General features: G+C 41.1%; 1 non-coding gene across 1 annotated transcript; it reads left to right on the top strand.

The window, feature by feature from the left end:
- The first annotated feature begins 1,029 nt into the window (after positions 1-1,029).
- LOC125593498 lies at positions 1,030-1,136 on the top strand. Its single transcript, XR_007329402.1, has one exon. It is a non-coding gene; the product is annotated as a small nucleolar RNA R71 (small nucleolar RNA).
- Positions 1,137-11,270: the final 10,134 nt, after the last annotated feature.

The following is an 11,270-nucleotide window of genomic DNA, read 5'->3' as shown; positions in this document are numbered from 1 at the left end:
TTGTTTCTCAGCCTTGTGCACATCTCTCTTCAGAATCTCTGCTGCAACCTTCAGTTCAGCTTGTGCCTTATTTCTCTTCATAGCCTTGTGTTCAGTCTTATCCACATTCTGTACTGCAGTCTGGGAAGCAAATTCTGTTGCATACAAGAAACTTTCAATCTGATCCATCTCTTTCTCATGATCACTCAACTCAATCTCAAAAGAAATAGTAAAGAGGATAACATTGCAATACTCTTTGGAATTCTGCTCTGATTTCTCTGGTAGACATCCCATTGAGCGCTTGGAGGTTGAAGGCGTATAGGCAAACTGATTCTCCAAAGCCGTGAAGTTAGAAGCAAGGTTTGAGAATTTGTTGTTGAGATCATTGTAGCTTCCATCAACTTTGTGTGAAAGTTCTTCAACTCATATCCAATGTACTTCTCACTTCTAGTTTGAGACTCCAAGATCTGTTTCAACATTGCATCAATGCTACTTTCTTGTGGAGCAGGAGTAGAAGATCCGGCTTGGCCTTGTGTAGACTGATTTTCTTTGGAGGAGAAACCTTGAGAGTAGTTTTGGCTAGATTGGTAACTTCCTTGTTGGTTGTTGTAGAAGGGCTTTTGCTGGTAGTTGTTTTGGTATTGAAAGTGAGGCTCCTTCTTGTACCATGTCCCATTAGCATTAACGAAACATAGCTCTTCTTGACATTCTAGACCATCAACTTCATTAACCACAACCATTTCCTCTTGTTTATGATCACCAACAAAGTTTACTTTTTCTTGTTTGGCTCTATCTGAAAGAAGCAAATACATCTTATCTTGTAGAGCCTTCAGCTCTCTCTTTGTGTCTTGATCTTCTCCTTCACTGCCTCCGTTGCTCCTATCATGCTCATCCCTGTAGGCTGAATCACTCTGAACCATGTTCTCTACAAGCTCCTCAGCATTTACTTCATTTCTCCCCAAGAAGAAACCATTGCTACCAGTATCAAGCCGACTTCTATACTTAGGCAAGACACCTCTGTAGAAAGTACTAAGCAAGCTCTCTTTGGTGAAGCCATGGTGTGGACATTGGTTTAAGTAGCCTCTGAACCTCTCATATGCTTCTCCAAAGCCTTCAAGATTATTTTGTTGAAACCCAGAGATCTCATTCCTAAGCTTGGCAGTCCTTGAAGTAGAGAAGAACTTGATGAGGAAGGCCTTCTTGCATTCATCCCAAGTGGTGATAGTGTCACTTGGGATGTTCTTCTCCCATGTGTGAGCTTTGTGTCCTAAGGAGAATGAAAACAATCTCAGCTTGAAAGCATCTTCAAAGACACCATTGGTCTTGGACAAACCACAATACTTGTCAAACATGTCCAAATGATCAAGTGGATCCTCCAAAGCAAGACCATGGTACTTGTTGTTCTCTATCATGTTCATCAAGCTGGATTTGATCTCAAAGTTGTTGTTCTCCACAGCTGGTGCTCTAATGCCCATCCTATTCCCATGGATATGAGGCTGATCATAGGTGCCAATAGCTCTAGCTTGGCGCTGATTCCCCTCCATCTCAAGCTCAACTTTGTCCAAATGAGCTTTCCTTTCTTCTTCTCTTCTCTTCTTTGCTATCTCCCTTTCAAAAGCTTTAATGTCTTCAACTCCTCAAGTTCATGTACCTGACATTCAAAAGAGCTAGAAGAGAGAATCAGTAACTAGATATAAGAAAATTAAGACTTAGTCTCAAGTATAGACCAAATCTCAATGTCAAAACAACTTAGAATTGACAACGACACCAAATTTGATATGGACTTTTCAAGGGTCCAAGGTTCAAATCATGTAATATTTAAGATGTCAATCCATTTCTAATAGTTTTAATGTAGAGAGAATTCAGGTTCAAACTTAATCTAAGTGCTTTCAGTGTAAATAAGTGGTTTGATTAAACTAACAAGGTTCTAACACAACTAACTAGCAACTTTCAAGCAATTGGATAAAGGAGGAGCCATGGGTATAGGAATTTGATTTTAGATGACTAAGTCTTAATCTAAAATGACAAGATTCAATCAACACATTCCCCTAAATCTAGATAACACAACACAAAAGCTCATTTTTTCTCATTGACCAAACATCAAATTCCTTTTGTTTGTTTCAATCAAACAATCATTAATAACAGATCATTCAACTTTCTAAACTCCCCTAACATCAAATGCCTTTTGTAGGGTAAGCTAAGAGCTTGTTGAGTTGGCTCAGACATTTCATCGAACACCTTCCGGGTGATGAAATGTCTAGATGTCAAATCTAAAATGGCCAACTCTAGATTAGCATTAAGATCACTCAATCAAGCAAGGAAACACATTAATCTACTCTTAAACATTCTAAATCATCACTTAATCATCCTAATCATCCTAACCCATGAATCCAAAGATGACTACTCACTCATTATCATGGTAGACACTAAATCATTAGTTGGTCTAAGTCTAAACATGATTAATGATCAAAGCAATCAAACAAACACAAAAGATAATGATCAAGATTAGATCTTTCACTCCAAAAATGGTTTTTTTTTTAATTTGATAGATAATAAGATAAGATCCTAAGATTAGGAGTACAAGTATTTATAGTAGCTTAAAAACATAGGGGTAAAATAGTAAAATACTTAGTTTCGAACACTGGCCGTGACCACTCATCGTTTGTGATCAAAGACCGCGAAACGCGTTCATTGGCCGTGACCACTCATCCTTTGTGATCAAAGCCCGCGAAACGCGTTCAGTGGCCGTGACCTGCTTCATCCCGCGATCAGAGGCCGCGAAACTCCCTGGTCATTTTGACGACACACGGCCGCGACCCATCTCTTCCCGCGACGAGGGCCTGCGAAACTCCCTGGGTGTTTCGTTGACACACGGACGCGACCTGCTCTCCTCTGCGAAGGGTCCCTGCGGTCGAGAGAATGGATTCGTCGTAACTTGGCTGCGACTGGCTTCATCCCGCAAAGCTTCTCCGCGACATGCTCGATTCGTCTTGTTCTTCTTCGTTCTCGCCATCACTGGAATCAGCCAAGCTCTAACCACGCCGTGAATCCACTTCCTGAAGCTTCGAAGTCGTCGCTTCTCGCCATCACAGCTATCATAATCAAATCTCCGAGCCACCGTGAACCACCATCCAAGTCTCCGTCCGTGCTCTGGTCCTGCGACGTGCTCAGTCTTCACCGTGGCCTTAAGCTTCGCCGTCGCGGATCGAAGCTCCATCATCGCTTCCGAGGGACTCATGAAGCATCAATGACCACTTTTGGCTATTTTGCACATCTGATCCTCATAGTTTTGGTTCTCTTCACATTGCCCCCATGTCTTTTGGATTTGCATAAAGGACGTCACGAATTGACCCAGAATCTTTCGATTGATCATATTAGACCCCTTGCATTGGCAGAATGGTCCCCCGCCTCTTGATAATTCTCAGTCCGGCTACAAACTTTGTGAATTGCCCGATTAACCTCACTATTTCACCCCAAACTTCTCAAGTGTGCAATCCAAACCCTAGAATATGCAAATGAACACTCCAATGCAATATACACATCTAAATTCATCCTTAAATTACTCGTATGAACTCAAATGAGATAGTAAAAACTTATAAAAACATGAGATATCAGCGATGAAGACCGAATGAAAGCTTCATGGCTATGAAGACCGTACGAGAGCTTCGAGGAGATGAAGACCAAACGAAAGCTTCGTGGCGAAGAAGAGGTGGTGATGAAGATCGAATGAGAAATTCAGGGAGATGAAGAGGTGGCGATGAAGACCAAATGAGAGCTTCATGGCGATGAAGAGGTGGCGATGAAGACCAAACGAGAGCTTCATGGTGATAAAGAGGTGGTAATGAAGACCGAGAGAGAGCTTCATGACGATGAAGAGGTGGCGATGAAGACCGAGAGAGATATTCATGGCAATGAAGAGGTGGCGATGAAGAGAGGAGAAGAGCTTCGAGGCGATAAAGCTCGATGTGGGCCATCGGGCGACCAAGAGGTGGCGATGAGGAGAGGAGGAGAGATGTTTGTTTTCATTCTAGTCTTTTCTGGGTTGGCACGACATATGTTGATTTATTATCACAACATTTCTGGCTCCTCGGACTTTTGTGGGTTTACCTTTGTTTGATATATGCTAATATTGGCCATTGATCTTGAAGTGACCGGTTTTGACTCCAAGAGTTAATCCCCCAGCTCGCAAGTATTATGTGTAATTTTGGTGAGGTCGTGGTGAGTGTTTAATTGGTATCTACGGTCAGAAGACCCATATCCTTTATTCTCTAAGAATGTCTACCGTTGATTACTTTATTACGGAAAATCAATCCCTCAAATTCATTCAACGTTCATCAATGAAGACAATTAGGTAGAACCGTTAAGGGATTGAGAACAACCTCACAATTTGACGCCTCACATAGATGTATTAGAAACATCTCCCAGTAATAGTGTTCCTATCTGAAACGAAGAATAGGAAGCCGCTATTGTAAAATATTCGGGCTGACTTAGGCTTTGATGAAAACAATTTACCGTTGAGCCACTTGGGGAAAGTTGAGGTTTATCTTTACGTTTTATGGATGATTTCTAATTAAATTTTTTGTTTTCGAATAATAAAATGATCACTAAAGCAATCATTGATGGAATAAAAATCTTTATGGTGTTTATTTATGGGGAACCTGCTGTAGAGTAACCCCAACTTGTGTGGGAACGTCTTACACGTTTTGCCACTACAAGAAATAAAGGAGGCAGGTGACGCTCTGATAGCTCATTTATGCCATTAAACATATGCTAAGTGATTGTGAAAAGTTAAAATTTTCAGTATGAAGTAACATGATGTCTTGGGTTGGAAAGAGGGGAAGGTCAACCATAAGATGTCGTTTAGATCGAGCTATAGGAAACAAAGATTCGCATGAGAAATTTTTACATTCTTCTGTCTGGTAGATACGACTGTGGGAATCGGACCATGTTCTGGTCCTAACAAGAATTCTTGTAAAACCGATGAAGGCAAGGAAAAGTTATAACCCGCCCTTCATTCATGGACGTTGATAAAATCTTTCCATTTAGCCGCCTTGCCGCAGCAGTGGGGCCTACGGTCTGCTTCCAGGTCGGTCGATATATCCTGCCTTAGGATAAATGAAAATCTTCTTTTAATAAGGTGACAGCCTTAAACAAGAAGGAATCTTCCTAAACCCAAGAGAAAGAGGAAGTATTCCAATACATATGACCGTCCTTAAGAAAATTGAAATATTCTATTATCTAAGGATATAATGAATATTTCCAAATCCTAAGAGAGAGACACGACTTTCACTATAAATATAGGTTTCTAAACCTAAAAGGTGGGGGGCCGGGGCGTCCATGACCAGAGCTCACAAGTTCTACAGCCACCAAGGCGATATTTCACACCTAGAAGACCTTCTTCTTCGACACGCCTATGATAGGCTGACCCCGGTGTTTACTATCAACAAGATGAAGTTACATGCTCACTGAAGCACGTATACCCATCTCCTTCTTGGCTCAGGCCACGATCTCCAGCTCATCAGCAGGGTCCCTCCATGCTCACTGAAGCACGTCAACACATCATGCTCACTGCAGCATATCGACATGTTTACCATCTGTTCCGGCCATGTGCCCTCTTGAACAGATGACTCCTACCAACACAGAGCTACGTGCTGCCAAGGCTACGTGCCCATTAGACCATGTGCCCACCAGAGCCACGTGCTCCTTAGGCTATGTGCCCATATAAGCTACGTGCCTCCATCAGGCTACGCGCCTCCATCTAGGCTCCGCGCCTCCATATACATGTACTACAAACTGCTTGATCCCCCACTGAAAGGTACGTAGGCAATCCCCACTGAAGGATGCAGCTATATATCCAAACACCTTCCATGGTCCCGTATGTAGATACCCAAGGACCGAACTTGTTAGCCGGAACCATTAATTACAGATCAGGAGGCACCCAGGGACCGTCTCTGGTGTTCGGAACCATCGATCATAGATCAAGAAAACCCTACGATCTTCACTATTGATACGCGGCCCCCACCTAACGACCAATATCCCATGCTGCTACTAAGGCAACGACGACATATACTGGCCCATACCCATAAGGTAGTATCCTGAGAGCAGGATCTCCTGGTTTATCAACTATCGAAGAAGGAGATAAAATTGCAACAACATGTCTCCTTCTTCCTATCATTCCGTAGAGCTGAGCGTAGATCGCTTGTACACAAAAATACCATAACACCTGGGGGAACAACTATTCTCCAGCGAGAACAGTCGATGGATTGTTTCATCGGGAAATTTCTGGTTTTTTTTCCTGAAACAAAAATTCAAAACAAACTACAGAAAAATTGAAAGGAAAAAAAAAACATATTTACACTTACCAGTGGGTTGTCTCCCACCAAGCGCTCCATTTAAGTCACTAGCTTGACTTTGGTTAGCCGATTAGGCTGTGGAGGGATCGCTCAAGGGAATTTCTTCACCTCCTGCGATTGTTGTTTCAGCAAGGTAGATGATACGCCCAAAACGGGATCACTCTTTCGGTAAGGTTGATATGAACTCAGATCCGAGAGGATTGAGAACTGATGGATCGAGGGGTGACACTAAGGGTTGCGGAATAGCCCAAAGATACTACCAGACTTCGATCGTTGCCGGATGTGACGCACCGGTCCAACAAAAGAAGGATCGAAACTTGGAGATAACCTCACCAAGAAACTAAGAAGTGTTCTAAACAAAGAACAATGAGAGAAACTCATAAAAAAGGAAAAACAATCTGTTTTATTTCGTGGCTCTAAGGCCTTATTTATAGGATTACAAGTTGTAGAGATCCAAAGAAAAATGTGCTAAAAACAAGACATTGGAAATAGAAACAAAGACTTGACTAAATAAAGTCTTTGACTGAAACTTGGACTACCTCTTCATATAGCCACGACCAGGACTTTGAAAGGTGAAGAATATACTCCTGATATGGGCCAAGACATGTCCCTTTGAGGCCTGGTCGAAATCCATCTTTTCCCTTAGCCAATATTTATCGGTTTCTCCATTTGGCCCAAACAAGTTCGTTTTTGAATCTTTTTGAAACCATCAAGCCCAATGCTTTCTTGAACATTTAGAACATGAATAATAACCTTTGTCATGATTGAATTGACCGTTGGTTCATCAGAAAGAAGGTTAGCCATTTCGAGCTTCTCGGGTGGTCTGAATTCGCGAGAACTGAAGATCACCTGATTTGTAAATAGCATAACTATCACATATGAACTCCGTTTGATCTGATTCTTCTTCAAGGAGCTCCGTAATTGAGTTGAGAACATTCTCCAAGTGATTTTATGCGTAGAAGCCTCGTGGTTTGGAAGATATGAGTCAAACAATGAACATATATCTTTACTGCTTTCCATGATCAAGCCATGCATGCCTGTTTTGCCCGGTGCGCTACCCCACGGCACATCATTCCCTCCCTCTTGAAAAGGATTTGACCTCAAATCCATTTCACTTCTATCAAAAGGAAATGAATAAGAGAAAACGAATTTTAAAATCATATAAAATTCAATGAAGGAAAAGTATGGACAGAAAGTTCCTTGGAGTTTTGGACTTGTTTTCCTCAAGTACTTCCAGTTCCATGTCCCTGATACATAAGAACTTTGGTGTTCACCAGTGTTTTCTCTCCTTGGGAACGGATCATACTTATCCTGTACTTTCAAAACAACTAGGGAAACCACATCAAATCCGCGAGAGAAATAATCAAAGAGTTTCTCTATCCTTAGGACATCAAGAACATGATCCAAGCTCTTAGGATAATCATCAAAGAATGTGTTGTAAACCAAGATGACATCAAAGCTCAAGACAACACAATTTTCAAACATTGGTTTAAAATTATGCCAAGGTTTATCAGTTTCAACACACAAGTTATCAAGCTTCAAAACAGAATCAAAAATAAAATCGGTTTCAGCTCTATGTGATTTTTGTTTCAGCAACTTCTTAACCAAAAATTCGTCCAAGGCACAAGTGGATGCAAATAAATTACCAGTGTTCATGTCTATAAGGGCTCAGATTAAAGTCATTTTCTTTGAAAACAGATGAATCAAACGATTTTCTAGCACAAAAATCAGACTGTTGTAAATCAAGCTCAAATGACTTTTCAAGATGATCAAAACTTTTGCCATGTTTCAAAAACTGATCAAGACTCAAAAAAAATCCAAAATGGATGTCATTGCCATTTTGAAAACGTTTTTGATCAAGAATTCGGTCAAGTTCAAATTTCTCAGAAGAATGAATCATGTTATCAAAAACAGAATTTGAAACACAAAATTCTTTAACTTTGTCAAAACCAAAACGATTTACAACAGGAGAACTGATCTTAACAAACATTTCAGGCAGAGAATTAAGTAAATAAAGTTTCTCACAGTGCTTTTTAGGCAAAGGCGTAGAAGTTGTGCCTGGATCAAAGCAAAGATGTTTCTCTATGATGATGGATGATGTGCTTGGTGCTTCCTCATCAAAGATTGGATCAAGCTCGTCTTCTTCATCAAAGATGGGACTAAGATCATTGTCCAAGGGTCTCCTAGTCTCAAGACGTGGTCCTTGATGTTGGTAGTTCAATGGTTCTTCCTCAAAAACATGTGAAACTAGAACAAGACTACTCGAATGCTCCGGTTCAAAACAGGTTAGTCCATTAGTCTCTTCATTATCAATATCAGACATAAGATCAGGTTTTGGAGAAGGAAGATCACATTCATCCTCACAAGTGATCCAACTTTCCATTAGCTCTTCATCATACTTATCAAAAATTGGTAAAGAATCTGAAAAATCTTTTAGATCTTCAAGGTTGTTTTCAGATTTACCTTTGGGTTTTTCACTGATGAAAATTGATGGCTCAGCTACTAGGGCACGTGTGGGTGTGCTCTTCTTTTGGCTCTTGCTGACGTCCTTGAGGGCTTTGTCCACACCCTTCACAAAGTTATCACAAAATTGTTGGACATCAAACTGAAAATGTTTCCTTTTTGGATCAGCTTCGCCTTTGGACGTTTTGAACTGCTCTTTGCACCTCCTGTTCGGCATCTTATGTGGTCTTCTTTGGGCTAGTCTTTCCTGCACAGGAACAAAATCATCAAAAACATTCAATGAATTTTGAGATGAAGATTTAAAGTTAGCCTCTCGCTGGAATTTCTTCTTGCTACTTCCCTTGTGAAGACCAAACATCTTTATCCTGAAAAATTACTTAACACAAAAGGGTTAACAGATAAAATAATCCTCACACTCTCAAGTGTTTGATCTCACCCACACAAGTGTTTCTCTAAGATTTTAGTGGTCACTCAAGAGTCTCCTCAAGGTTCTAAGAGAACAAATCAAGAATCCCAATGGGTAGATCCAAAGCAAACAAAGGGTTTTTCTCAAGATAGATAGATAAGAGATTTTTGATTTTTGAAATCCGTTTTAACCACCCCAAAGGCTGGATTTCTTCTCAGCCAGCAGGCTTTCTCTTCCACCACCAATCCACAAAACAAACTTTGAACTTTCTCTTTTTTTTTTTTTTTTTTTTTTTTTTGAATCAAGTCGTAAATCTTTTTTTTTTTTTAAATGGATGGTAATGAGGGGCCCGGATTCAAGAAAGGTAGAAGAAGAAGTGTTTGAAGAAGATGGAGAGATGAGAAGATGGAATGATAATAGAGTTACCGGAAGAGTGGCTCTGATACCACTTGATACGCCCAAAACGGGATCACTCTTTCGGTAAGGTTGATATGAACTCAGATCCGAGAGGATTGAGAACTGATGGATCGAGGGGTGACACTAAGGGTTGCGGAATAGGCCAAAGATACTACCAGACTTCGATCGTTGCCGGATGTGATGCACCGGTCCAACAAAAGAAGGATCGAAACTTGGAGATAACCTCACCAAGAAACTAAGAAGTGTTCTAAACAAAGAACAATGAGAGAAACTCATAAAAAAGGAAAAACAATCTGTTTTATTTCGTGGCTCTAAGGCCTTATTTATAGGATTACAAGTTGTAGAGATCCAAAGAAAAATGTGCTAGAAACAAGACATTGGAAATAGAAACAAAGACTTGACTAAATAAAGTCTTTGACTGAAACTTGGACTACCTCTTCATATAGCCACGAACAGGACTATGAAAGGTGAAGAATATACTCCTGATATGGGCCAATACATGTCCCTTTGAGGCCTGGTCGAAATCCATCTTTTCCCTTAGCCAATATTTATCGGTTTCTCCATTTGGCCCAAACAAGTTCGTTTTTGAATCTTTTTGAAACCATCAAGCCCAATGCTTTCTTGAACATTTAGAACATGAATAATAACCTTTGTCATGATTGAATTGACCGTTGGTTCATCAGAAAGAAGGTTAGCCATTTCGAGCTTCTCGGGTGGTCTGAATTCGCGAGAACTGAAGATCACCTGATTTGTAAATAGCATAACTATCACATATGAACTCCGTTTGATCTGATTCTTCTTTAAGGAGCTCCGTAATTGAGTTGAGAACATTCTCCAAGTGATTTCATGCGTAGAAGCCTCGTGGTTTGGAAGATATGAGTCAAACAATGAACATATATCTTTACTGCTTTCCATGATCAAGCCATGCATGCCTGTTTTGCCCGGTGCGCTACGCCACGGCACATCAGTAGGGCTTGAGACGCTGACCATTAACAACAAACTCTCCTCCATTCGTGTCCAGCAATACAACTGCTCCATATGGTCGGACTTCCTTGATGGTAAACGGTCTGGATCATCTCGACTTCAGCTTTCCAGGGAATAACTTCAGCCTAGAGTTGAAGAGAAAGACCTGATCGTTCGGTTCAAAGCTTCTTCTGATGATCCACTTGTCATGATATACCTTGGTCTTCTCCTTGTAGATCTTTGAGCTCTCGTAATCTAGATGCCTGATCTCCTCTAGCTCGTGGATCTGGATGGAGCGCCTCTCCTTGGCTGATTTGATGTTGAAGTTGAGCAATTTGACAGCCCAGGCCACCTTGTACTCTAGTTACACAGGGAGATGGCATGCCTTGCCATAGACCAGGTGATAGGGAGTGGTCCCGAGTGGTGTCTTGTAGGCTGTTCTGTAAGCCCACAATACATCATCCTTGAGAGACCAGTCCTTGCGTGTAGTGCCGACTGTCTTTTGCAGAATGCTTTTGATCTCTCTATTAGACACTTCCAGCTGGCCACTTGTTTGAGGGTGATATGAGGTTGCAACTTTATGCTTGACACCGTTCTTCTTCAAGAGGCCTTGGAAGATCTTGTTGACGAAGTGGATACCTCCATCGCTTATGACCATCCTAGGTACTCCAAACCCTGGAAAGATGATT

This window comes from Brassica napus, chromosome C9 (assembly GCF_020379485.1).
Source record: "Brassica napus cultivar Da-Ae chromosome C9, Da-Ae, whole genome shotgun sequence".
NCBI classification, from domain to species: Eukaryota; Viridiplantae; Streptophyta; class Magnoliopsida; order Brassicales; family Brassicaceae; genus Brassica; species Brassica napus.
Note: the sequence above shows the minus strand (reverse complement) of the source record. Positions and strands in the feature narration are given on the sequence as shown.